The 13,541-nt window shown below is 45.7% G+C and overlaps 1 long non-coding RNA gene across 1 annotated transcript in view; it reads right to left on the bottom strand.

Annotated features, from left to right (window-relative positions):
• LOC138663343 (uncharacterized) overlaps positions 1-13,541 on the bottom strand; it is an 84,687-nt gene that overhangs the window by 68,875 nt on the left and 2,271 nt on the right. Inside the window, exons 2-3 of the long non-coding RNA XR_011318167.1 lie at positions 7,574-7,671; positions 7,284-7,374 (exon numbers count right to left, since the gene is read on the bottom strand). This is a non-coding gene — a long non-coding RNA (uncharacterized lncRNA). The remainder of the gene's footprint in view (positions 1-7,283; positions 7,375-7,573; positions 7,672-13,541) is intronic.

A 13,541-nucleotide genomic window follows, 5' to 3' on the forward strand; every position in this document is an offset into this window, starting at 1 on the left:
ATTGTTTTAGAAATGTTCTTACCTCCCTTCTGAGTATGTTTTCCTGGGTCGTCTTTGTTCGAGTCTAATGTTTTTCTTCCCGTCCCCTCTTCTTCTAGTTTAACGCCCTCCTGATGAGTGTAGCGAGTCTTCTGGCGAATGTGTGTTTCCCAGGTTTGTTGAGGTGTAGTCCGTCTCTGGCGAGGAGTCCATCATACCAGTAATTCACACCGTGGTCCAGGAATCCAAATCCTTGTTGTCTGCACCATTGTCTTAGCCAGTTGTTTGCATCAAGGATCCTGTTCCATCTCCTGGTGCCATGCCCGTCTACTGGAAGGATAGAAGAAAAAACTACCTGTGCATCCAGTTCCTTTACTTTCTTCCCCAACTCTTCAAAGTCCTTGCAGATTGTCGGTAGGTCCTTCCTTGCCGTGTCATTGGTGCCAACATGTATCAGAAGAAATATACTACACCACACAGGAGAGCTGATAGATCCTCTATATACTACACCACACGGGAGAGCTGACAGATCCTCTATATACTACACCACACAGGAGAGCTGACAGATCCTCTATATACTACACCACACAGGAGAGCTGACAGATCCTCTATATACTACACCACACGGGAGAGCTGACAGATCCCCTATATACTACACCACACAGGAGAGCTGACAGATCCTCTATATACTACACCACACAGGAGAGCTGACAGATCCTCTATATACTACACCACACAGGAGAGCTGACAGATCCTCTATATACTACACCACACAGGAGAGCTGACAGATCCTCTATATACTACACCACACAGGAGAGCTGACAGATCCTCTACATACTACACCACACAGGAGAGCTGACAGATCCTCTATATACTACACTACACAGGAGAGCCGACAGATCCTCTATATACTACACCACACAGGAGAGCTGAAAGATCCTCTATATACTACACCACACAGGATAGATCCTCTATATACTACACCACACAGGAGAGCTGACAGATCCTCTATATACTACACCACACAGGAGAGCAGACAGATCCTCTATATACTACACCACACAGGAGAGCTGACAGATCCTCTATATACTACACCACACAGGAGAGCTGACAGATCCTCTATATACTACACCACACAGGAGAGCAGACAGATCCTCTATATACTACACCACACAGGAGAGCTGATAGATCCTCTATATACTACACCACACAGGAGAGCTGATAGATCCTCTATATACTACACCACACAGGAGAGCTGATAGATCCTCTATATACTACACCACACAGGAGAGCAGACAGATCCTCTATATACTACACCACACAGGAGAGCTGACAGATCCTCTATATACTACACCATACAGGAGAGCTGACAGATCCTCTATATACTACACCACACAGGAGAGCGGACAGATCCTCTATATACTACACCACACAGGAGAGCAGACAGATCCTCTATATACTACACCACACAGGAGAGCTGACAGATCCTCTATATACTACACCACACAGGAGAGCAGACAGATCCTCTATATACTACACCACACAGGAGAGCTGATAGATCCTCTATATACTACACCACACAGGAGAGCTGATAGATCCTCTATATACTACACCACACAGGAGAGCTGACAGATCCTCTATATACTACACCATACAGGAGAGCAGACAGATCCTCTATATACTACACCACACAGGAGAGCTGATAGATCCTCTATATACTACACCACACAGGAGAGCTGATAGATCCTCTATATACTACACCACACAGGAGAGCTGATAGATCCTCTATATACTACACCATACAGGAGAGCTGACAGATCCTCTATATACTACACCACACAGGAGAGCTGACAGATCCTCTATATACTACACCACACAGGAGAGCAGTAATGTAAGTCCAGTGTGTGTAGTAAAATACTTACCGGTGGCCATATTCCACTGCAATGAAGACACAAGCAACGACACAGCGGCAGAAGACGGTGACTGCTGCATATTTTATTACACACAGGGAAGCTTTCTGTTGGGGGCGAGACATTGTTTTTATTAGTACGATTTTGGGATAGATGTAATGTTTTCATCATTTGTTATAGCTTTTTTTGTGGAATTGTGGCGAACAGAAAAAAGGACATTTGGCATTTGTTTCTTTTTACGGTGTTTTCTGATCAAGTTAATTGTTTTTATAGATTGATCGATCGGACTTTTCTGAACCTAGCAATACCAAATATTTGTTGTTTTTTTATTTTTAAAATATATTTATTTTCAATGGGATAAAAAGGTTGATTTGAACTTTTAGGAATTTTTTTATTTTCTTTTTACCTTTCACTGGTACAGTTAGCCCCCTTAGGCTATGTGCACACGTTGCGGATTCTTTGCGGATCCGCAGCATTTTATGCAGTGCAGAAACGCTGCAGATCCGCAATTGATTTATAGTACAATGTAAATCAATGAGAAAAAAAAAGGCTGTGCACACTTTGCGGAAAATCCGCTGCAGAAACGCTGCGGTTTAAAAGAAGTAGCATGTCACTTCTTTTTTGTGAACCTTCAGCGTTTTTGTACCCATTCCATTATAGAAAACATCAGGGGTAAAAACCGCAGCAAATCCGCAAGAAAACCGCAGCAAAAACGCACAAAAAACGCTGCGGAACCGCACAAAAAAATGCGACAAATCCGCAGGTGTGTTTTCTGCCAGGAGAGGCAGAATCTGTACCAGAAATTCCTAAGCCTAATCCGTAACATGTGCACATAGCCTTAGAGGACATGAAGATGCAATCTTGCGATCGCATGTGCTATTATATATAGTGATGCCACAGCATCCCTGCATATAGAAGAAATTATGGTCTCTTTTAAAGGGAACCTGTCACCCCATTTTTCAGTATGAGATAAAAATACTGTTAAATAGGGCCTGAGCTGTGCGTTACAATAGTGTATTTTGTGTACCCTGATTCCCCACCTATGGTGCCGAAATACCTTACCAAAGTCGCCGTTTTCGCCTGTCAATCAGGCTGGTCTGGTCAGATGGGCGTGGTGACATCGCTGTTTCTTCCCCCAGATCTTGCATATCTTTCCGTTGGTGGCGTAGTGGTTTGCGCATGCCCAACAGGCAAATCCACTGCGCAGGTGAAGAAAAAACGCGCGATCGGCGCTATTTCCCTGGTGATCGGTGGGGGCAGCCATCTTCATGAGGCCGCGCGTGCGCAGATGGAGTCCTCTGCTGCCCGGGGCTTCAGGAAAATGGCCGCGCGGCCTCATTAAGATGTCTGCCCCCACCAATCACCAGGGAAGTAGCGCCGATCGCGCATTTTTTCTTCACCTGCGCAGTGGATTCAGCAGTTGGGCATGCGCAAACCACTACGCCAGCAATGGAAAGATATGCAAGATCTGGGGGAAGAAACAGCAATGTCACCATGCCCATATGACCTGACCAGCCTGATTGACAGGCGAAAACGGCGACTTTGGTAAGGTATTTCGGCACCATAGGTGGGGAATCAGGGTACACAAAATACACTATTGTAACGCACAGCCCAGGCCCTATTTAACAGTATTTTTATCTCATACTGAAAAATGGGGTGACAGGTTCCCTTTAAAGCTCGGCTACAGGAAGAAGACCCCTGGCTGTCATTAAAACCCATCGGCGACCCACGATCACCTCATGGGCACCAATGGGTGAGAGAATGATACGCACGCATGCTGGCATGTGTTATATGCTGCAGTCAGAGATTGACACTGGCATTTAACACGCGCCATACATGTAAGGCAGATGTCGTAAAGGTGTTAATCACCTGAGGACCCCCTTCACCACTGTGTCACCCAATATCCTATGGGCCCCCTCCCCCACTGTTTCACCTCTATTTTCCTGTGGCCCCCTCCCCCACTATTTTCCCTCTAATTTCCTATGGGCCCCCTCCCCCACTGTGTCACCCAATATCCTATGGGCCCCCTCCCCCACTGTTTCACCTCTATTTTCCTGTGGCCCCCTCCCCCACTATTTCCCCTCTAATTTCCTATGGGCCTGCTCAGAGAGTGAAAGGGGAGCCACAGTAAGGCTACGTGCGCACGATGCAGATTTTGCTGCAGATCCGCAGCGTTTCCGCTGCAGATCCGCAGCGTTTCCGCAGCTGCGGGTCAGCAGGAGTTTCCCATGAGTTTACAGTACCATGTAAACCTATGGGAAACCAAAAACGCTGTGCCCATGCTGCGGAAAAAAACGCGCAGAACACAGCGGTTTATATTCCGCAGCATGTCACTTCTTTCTGCGTTTTCTGCAGTGGTTTTACAACTGCCCTTATGGAAAACCGCAGTGGAAAACGCAGAAAAAACGCAGTAAATCCACAATAAATCCGCAGCGGTTTTCCACTGCGGATTTATCAAATCTGCTGCAGAAAAATCCGCAGTGGACCCAGAATACGTGTGCACATACCCTAAAATAGAGGTAGGGGAGGGGGCCCACAAGAAAATTAGAATATCACTGTGGGCCCCCTCCCCTGTGTCACCTATAGGATGCATGGGGCCCCCTCCCCTAACTGCCTCTGTGGCCGGAGATCTACTCAGGGTGCCGGCATCATAGAGTTATGTACTTACGGTCACACGGACTGCAGCCATCAGACTCCCTCTGCTCCAATGCCATGCCGTGTACTGCTTGGGTAGTAGGACTCCTGACCAATCACAGCACAGCTCCTTGCCTGAGCTGTGCTGTGAGCTCACACAAAGAAAACTAACGCTGATTGGCTGAATTGCAACCAATCAGCGTTTACACTGCTGCGCAGGGCTTTGTAAAAGAGGAGCAGAGATCATACCCAGCACAGGAGACAGGTGACAGCGGGGTCAGCTGCTGTGTGCGGGTCTCCTCTCAGCCTCACAGTCAGCTGTTCCTCTGACTGTGGTGGCTGAAGTGAGGGTCGGCACTCTGCACACACAGCTCTCCTGGCAGAGGAATGGCAGCGGCAGCAGGTGATGTGAAGGAGCTGCTCCTGCACTTCCCATCGCCTGTGCAGTCTGCCAGCCGGTGCCGGCTATATAATAAAGTGCGCACTGATGGTGCACCCTACGAGCATGCAGGGCAGGCACACATGAAGGAGGCAGGAGCTGGGGGCGGGGCCCACCGGAGGATTCTCCGGTGTCCCGGAGCCCCAGTCCGACCCTGTATACGGTATATTACAGACATGAACCACGCACAGCTTAGAGATACATCATGGCACAGGTGTAATGCTTTTTATGTAGTTTATCACAATCCTCCTTGAAATCAGCTAGTTTTTAATACAAATTGAAAAGTCAGGAGAAAGGGAAACTCTGCTGTATTTGTACAGAAATTCACACTCGGCCTCACTGCACATTTAACCCCTTCATGACCGGGGGATTTTTCGTTTTTCCGTGTTCGTTTTTCGCTCCCCTCCTTCCCAGAGCCATAACTTTTTTATTTTTCCGTCAATTTGGCCATGTGAGGGCTTATTTTTTGCGGGACCAGTTGTACTTTTGAACGACATCATTGGTTTTAGCATGTCGTGTACTAGAAAACGGGAAAAAAATTCCAAGTGCGGTGAAATTGCAAAAAAAGTGCAATCCCACATTGGTTTTTTGTTTGGCTTTTTTGCTAGGTTCACTAAATGCTAAAAATGACCTGCCATTATGATTCTCCAGGTCAGTACGAGTTCATAGACACCTAACATGACTAGGTTATTTTTTATCTAAGTGGTGAAAAAAAATTCCAAACTTTGCTAAAAAAAAAAAAAAAAAAAAAAAAAAATTGTGCCATTTTCCGATACTCGTAGCGTCTCCATTTTTCATCATCTGGGGTCGGTTGAGGGCTTATTTTTTGCGTGCCGAGATGACGTTTTTAATGATAGCATTTTGGTGCAGATACGTTCTTTTGATCGCCCCTTATTGCATTTTAATGCAATGTCACGGCGACCAAAAAAACGTAATTTTGGCATTTCGAATTTTTTTCCCGCTACGCTGTTTAGCGATCAGGTTAATACTTTTTTTTAATTGATAGATCGGGCGATTCTGAGCGTGGTGATACCAAATATGCGTAGATTTGATATTTTTTTTATTGATTTATTTTGATTGGGGCGAAAGGGGGGTGATTTAAACTTTTATGTTGTTTTTATTTTTTTCACATTTTTTTAAACTTTTTTTCTTAACTTTTGCCATGCTTCAATAGCCTCCATGGGAGGCTAGAAGCTGGCACAGCATGATCGGCTCTGCTACATAGCAGGAATCTGCTGATCGCTGCTATGTAGCAGAAATGGAGGTGTGCTGTGAGCGCCGACCACAGGGTGGCGCTCACAGCCACCGCTCATCAGTAACCATAGAGGTCTCTGGGACCTCTATGGCTACAATATACAAGCATCGTCGACCCCCGATCATGTGACGGGGGTCGGCGATGACGTCATTTCCGGCCGCCCGGCCGGAAGCGGTAGTTAAATGCCGCTGTCTGCGTTTGACAGCGGCATTTAACTAGTTAATAGGTGCGGGCAGATCGCGATTCTGCCCGCACCTATTGCGGGCACATGTCAGCTGTTCAAAACAGCTGCGGATGGAAATAAGACACCCCAGGCTGGAGAATAGTACAGTCGGGCATCAGCTCAATAGGATCATCCTCAGGGCGGTTCTGGGATCTACGACTGGGGCTGGAGTCAGTAAGATGGAACTCCCAGGCACCTTTGCAAGATGGAATCGGACAAGGGGCTGACAGGGAGCTGGTGATGCAGGAAGTATGGAAGGACACGGATTGTCCACAGAGATGGCATGGATTACCAGGAGAGAAGGAGAGGTTATAGAGGAAATGGAGTCTGCCCAGAAGGCAGGGAAAGTGCAAGAGATGATGCTTTGTGTGAAATGTGCTGCAAAAGTGATGGGTGCCCATTTTATCAGTAAAGTTGAACTGTTTGAAAAGGACTGTGACGCTGCAGTGTTTTATGGAACCTGGAATCCTGGAGCTGGAGTGAAAGAGACCGAGGGAACTCCAGCAAATGAAATGAGTACTCTGCTGCACACATCACACACACAAACAGAAAGGACTCTGTATTTCATCTGCGGGGCGCCAGGGTGTGGAAACACTACAGCTCATTGCCACGACTATCACCCTGGCCGCCTTACACCTGCAGGTTGTAAGAGCTATACAAAAGGGTTTTCACAATTTCACAAAGCCATTTAAATATTTTCGGATGGAGGAGAATGTTATGCCCTATCGGCAAAATGGGGATCACATGATTGTGCCACATCCGAACTACACCATTGATAAAGCAGCCACAGCCGGTGACTGAGAAGAATCTGTGACTTCTTTGTAGTTAGTGGTCACTACTCACCTGGGTAGTCATATATAGGAATCTCCTCTTTACACCGCTCATCACCCCTCACATATGTCTCTGTAATATTAATATAGGGCAGATCTTCACCCTGAAACAAATATTGTAAAAGTCACAGACAGATGGAGAAAGTCACATCAATAATCAGCTCTAATCCTGCCATCTCCACCGTTCTCATGACACCAGTATGAAACATATAATACTGGTGGATAACACAAGACTGAGCACAAGATCTTCACAGCTGTCTACACATCATGGGGGAGATCTCATGACACCTTCTCTCCATCTACCTGATGATCCTGAGGAACATTGGGATCTTCTTGTTTACAGTCCTGTGGAAGAAGAGGACGGGGACATCTCTCGGGTGTTGTCCTCTTACTGGATAGATCTGGAGGAAACACACACAGGGACTGAATTCATTCCTTACATACAGATAATACAGATAATTATAGGCCGTGTGTATTTAATCCTATTTCCTGGTGATGTGAAGGGTTGGGGAATGTCCATCATGACGTCCTTGTACGCATCTTTGTGTCCTTCTAAATACTCCCACTCCTCCATGGAGAAATAGACGGCGACATCCTGACACCTTATAGGAACCTGACACATACAATGATACCGTCATCCCCCAGGGGTTCTCTGTCTTGGTGTTGCTTCTCTGATATTCCAAATGGATGATGTTTAAAATTCTCTTGATGATGTAAATATACTATATGTAGTTAATCTTTATATATTCATAATCATTATATGTATTTAATCCTTATATGTACTTATTAAGCTTTGTATGTTAAGTACATAAATGAAAGTGTACGCATTCATACTATTCAATTATACTATTCCTTGAATTTTGTAATTTGCAATAAAATTGCGTTGTATTGCAAGTATTAGCCTTCTTTAAAGCCGTATCTGAACCTTAGTGTCAAAAACGTGGCAAATAAAATTGCCAAATTCTCCTGTAAACCATCATACCATTAAAAATACAAGTTGATTTTAATGGGCCCATCCAGTATGTGGGTTACAAGGCGTAATGGGGTGCATATGACTATGCAGTAGGGCTGGCCTTCCTGCCAATGTGTAAAGCAAAGGAGTACGGATGTACAAAATGAATATTGTGAAGTGGACTTTCATGGGCCCATCAAGTATGTGGGTTCCAAGGCGTAATGGGATGCATATGACTGACTATATAGAAGGGCTGGCCTTCCTGCCAATGTGTAAAACAAAGGAGTATGGATGTACAAAATGAATATTGTGAAGTGGATTTTCATGGGCCCATCAAGTATGTGGGTTCCAAGGCGTAATGGGATGCATATGATTATGCAGCAGGGCTGGCATTCCTGCCAATGTGTAAAACAAAGGAGTACGGGAGTACACAATGAATATTGTGAAGTGGATTTCATGGGCCCATCCAGTATGTGGGTTCCAAGGCATAATGGGGTGCATATGACTATGCAGCAGGGCTGGCCTTCCTGCCAATGTGTAAAACAAAGAAGAATGGAGTACAAAATGAATATTGTGAAGTGGATTTCATGGGCCCATCCAGTATGTGGGTTCCAAGGCATAATGGGGTGCATATGACTATGCAGCAGGGCTGGCCTTCCTGACAATGTGTAAAACAAAGAAGTATGGAGTACAAAATGCATATTGCGAAGTGGTTTTCATGGGCCCATCCAGTATATGGGTTCCAAGGCGTAATGGGGTGCATATGACTGACTTTGCAGCAGGGCTGGCTTTGCTGCCAATGTGTAAAAAAAAAAGGAGTACGGGAGAACAAAATGAATATTGTGAAGTGAATTTGCATGGGCCCATCCAGTGTGTGGGTTCAAAGTCATATTGGGGTGCATATGAATTGATAGCAGGGCTGGCCTTGCAGTCAATGCAACATTTTTTCAGGAGGCCCTCCTGGACATCTTATGACAGGGGTATTGTGGAGCGTTGTAATTCTTGGCAGTCCATCCACTCACAGCATAGGCTACAACAGCTTAGGAGACCCACTGTTTAATAATGGCCCTTTAGGAAGATTAATGCTGCCTGATGCACCAGTAAAAATATGCTCTGTGACTTTAAGGCTAAAGGTACCTTCACACATAACGATATTGTTAACGATATCGTTGCTTTTTGTGACGTAGCAACGATATCGTTAATGAAATCGTTATGTGTGACAGCGACCAACGATCAGGCCCCTGCTGGGAGATCGTTGGTCGCTGAATAAAGTCCAGAACTTTATTTCGTCGCTGGACTCCCTGGAGACATCGCTGGATCGGCGTGTGTGACACCGATCCAGCGATGTCTTCACTGGTAACCAGGGTAAACATCGGGTAACTAAGCGCAGGGCCGCGCTTAGTAACCCGATGTTTACCCTGGTTACCATGCTAAAAGTAAAAAAAACAAACAGTACATACTTACCTACAGCTGTCTGTCCTCCAGCGCTGCGCTCTGCACTCCTCCTGTACTGGCTGTGAGCCGGAAAGCAGAGCGGTGACGTCACCGCTCTGCTTTCCGGCTCCCAGACAGTACAGGAGGAGAGCAGAGAAGCAGAGCGCAGCGCTGGAGGACAGACGGCTGTAGGTAAGTATGTACTGTTTGTTTTTTTTTACTTTTAGCATGGTAACCAGGGTAAACATCGGGTTACTAAGCGCGGCCCTGCGCTTAGTTACCCGATGTTTACCCTGGTTACCGGCATCGTTGGTCGCTGGAGAGCGGTCTGTGTGACAGCTCTCCAGCGACCAAACAGCGACGCTGCAGCGATTCGGATCGTTGTCGGTATCGCTGCAGCGTCGCTAAATGTGAAGGGGCCTTAACCGCACACGTTGCAGTATTGCTGTGGAAATTTCCGCGGCAATTCCGCAACTCCTGCCGCGGGTATATCGCATGCAGAATTGGCATGCGCTTTCCCGATAAACACTAGCGTTTTGCAAGCGTAGTTAGCTTGCAGAATGCTAGCGTTTTCCAAGCGATCAGTAGCATCGCTTGGAAAAGTGACTGACAGGTTGGTCACACTTGTCAAACATAGTGTTTGACAAGTGTGACCAACTTTTTACTATTGATGCTGCCTATGCAGCATCAATAATAAAAAGATCTAATGTTAAAAATAATTAAAAAAATAATAAATCGTGATATTCTCACCTTCTGGCGTCCCCGACAGCTGTTCCCTCTCTCTTTTTTAAACTAAAAAATAATTATATTCTCACCTTCCAGCGTCCCCAGCATGACGTAGCGGTCTCGCGAGCCCGTACGTCATCACAGGTCATTTTTGCAATGCATTACTGGGACCGGAGCATCGCGAGGAGCAGGAAGCCTGCCGGGGGGATACTGGAAGGTGAGAATATCATTATTTTTTATTTCAATTATTTTTTTTAACAATTATATGGTACCTAGGGCCTGGAGGAGAGTCTCCTGTCCTCCACCCTGGTTACCAACCGCACATGATCCGCTTACTTCCCACATGGTGTGCATAGCCACATGCGGAAATTAAGCTGATCAATGCATTCCTATGTAGGTGCGGAATCCCCACGATTCCGCACAAGGAATGAACATGCTGCGTTTTTTTCCGGAATGTGATTCCGCTGCGGAAAAAAAGCATGTGCACAAAAAATGCGGAATGCATTCTAATAATAGGATGCTTAATGTATGCGTTTTTTCGCGGCTTTATCGCGTTTTTAATAGCGAAAAAACGCAAAAATTCCTAAACGTGTGCACACAGCCTAAGACTCCCTCCATAAATGAAACAAGAAGGGTCTGCTTATGTGTCACATACGACATGGGCAGCTAGGGTTGTTAAATGTTACAATGACATTTTCTAGTGAATGTATTTGTAGTGGTTGAAAGCAATGTTAAAGTTGAAAAACGCTTCAAAAACGCTGCGTCTAAACTAAGCCCAAGTAGGGGAGGAAATTTGTGGTCTGGGGTTAATTATTTGGCCTTACAGGCAAGTCATTAACTTACAAAGGATGTGCCTTAACATATTTCCTAGCAAAATCCGTTTTGGTTTCGTTTTAGTGTGTTTTTTGTGTCACCAAGAAAAATGGCATGAATCTCAGAAAAAATTGTTTAAAGCTGTGAACTAGGAGTCAGGAATGCTGCCAGGGGGGATCCCCATGATGTCCATGTGTCATTTGAGCAGTGTTTCCATCATTTTCAGATGTTTTTAGACCTTAAAAGGACCCCCGGGGGGAATCGCGGTAAAAATACTCGGGTCTCCCATAGACTTACTTTGGGCTCGTTGCTCGGGTCGAATACCCAAGTATTCCAATTTGCTCAACCAGAGCAACGAGCACCCGAGCATTTTAGTGCTCGCTCATCACTAATAATGTGCTGTCAGTAAATAGAATGGCAAGGGAATGTATAATGGGTGCTGGGCCTAATATGTATGGAGATAAACATGAAAAAGGACACATTATACATGTAGAGGGGGAGTGGTGAAGAATGTGTTTCCTCTATGAGCAACCTATTAATGTGTGTGAATATTAGCGGTGAGCTGTAAAGTGTTAAAGTGTGGATAAACACTTAAGGAAAATGAAAATATGGTGGGTTGTGGCTTGAGCTCTGGCAATGTAGGAGGCAGAAGGTCTGAGCTCCCAGCCTGGCATCTTAAAAGCGACTCACAAAGCCTACAAGAATATTATCTAACTGACTCTTCCTGATCCAGAACAGTTTCTCATCGTGCCTGGACCATTTTGATACCAAAATCGGGGGTTTTGGACAAATAAATCAGAAGACACAGTGTTTTAAAATCTGAGGACAACAGCGGTGCAGGAGAGGCGGAGGGATCCTCTCTTTCATCATTTAATCTTTCTGGAGTGCTTCTGCGCCATAGTGCCAGCGTTACCCACACAGAGGACACACAAGACGGACTTCCCCGAATCAAGGGACCCACAGCAACCTCTTAAGGTGAGGCACAATGGGAATGGGATAACCGCGGCAGGTCTGCAACTCACTGGGCTGTGCTTACCTCGAGGTGCAGAAAGTAGATCCAGCCGCATCCAGGCGCCATCTTGCAACAGACCCAGGCTCAGACGTGACAGCAGCTCTTGGCGCTCCTCGCATCTAGTTGCAGCATGACAAAGAAGAGACTGCAGAGTCTGCCAGTGAGCCTCTTGTGAGGAGCCCTGTGGTCAGTGACTGATCCAGTGTTGCCCACTGGGACCCATCAAGGAGCGGTGCAAAGAATCCAGCAGCGGCCTACCCTAAAGTACAAGGGAACCCTCCCAGCAGGACTAACCAAGGGACGGTGTAGGGAAGGCCCTAAGCATAACAGAATAAAGGGGGGCTTGGTGCTGCTCAGTGCTGACAGGGAGGATACGCCTATAAACCAATAGCCCTGCATTTCCTCCTATAATATTCACACAACACCCTGTTTGGGATGACAGTCAGATAATCACTGAAGCAATTTAACCTATATACCGGAGGCAACAGTACTGTATTGAGCGCCTAGGTTACATGGAGAAGTGGAGTAGTGTAAATCTGGATTTGGATACAAAATTATTTCCAAAACTTTAAACATCCCAAGGAGCACTGTGCAAGCGATCATATTGAAATGGAAAGAGTATCATACCACTGCAAATCTACCAAGACCCAGCCGTCCCTCTAAGCTTTCATCTCAAACAAGGAGAAGACTAATCAGAGATGCAGCCAAGAGGCCCATGATCACTCTGGCCTTTATGGAAGAGTGACAAGAAGAAAGCCATTTCTCAAAGATATCCATAAAAAGTGTCGTTTAAAGTTTGCAACAAGCCACGTGGGAGACACACCAAATATGTGGAAGAAGGTGCTCTAGTCAGATGAAACCAAAATTGAACTTTTTGGCAACAATGCCAAATGATATGTTTGGCATATAGGCAACACAGCTCATCACCCAGAACACACCATCCCCACTGTCAAACAAGGTGGTGGCAGCATCATGGTTTGGGCCTGCTTTTCTTCAGCAGGTACAGGGAAGATGGTTAAAATTGATGGGAAGATGGATGGAGCCAAATACAGGACCATTCTTCAAGAAAACCTGTTGGAGTCTGCAAAAGACCTGAGACTGGGACTGAGATTTGTCTTCCAACAAGACAATGATCCCAAATATAAAGCAAAATCTTCAATGGAATGGTTCACAAATAAACATATCCAGGTGTTAGAATGGCCAAGTCAAAGTCCAGACCTCAATCCAATCGAGAATCTGTGGAAAGAGCTGAAAACTGCTGTTCAAAAATGATCTCCATCAACCCTCACTAAGCTCGAGCTGTTTGCCAAGGAAGAATGGGCAAGAATTTCAGT

The sequence above is a fragment of the Ranitomeya imitator genome, chromosome 2, assembly GCF_032444005.1.
Source record: "Ranitomeya imitator isolate aRanImi1 chromosome 2, aRanImi1.pri, whole genome shotgun sequence".
Taxonomy (NCBI): domain Eukaryota; kingdom Metazoa; phylum Chordata; class Amphibia; order Anura; family Dendrobatidae; genus Ranitomeya; species Ranitomeya imitator.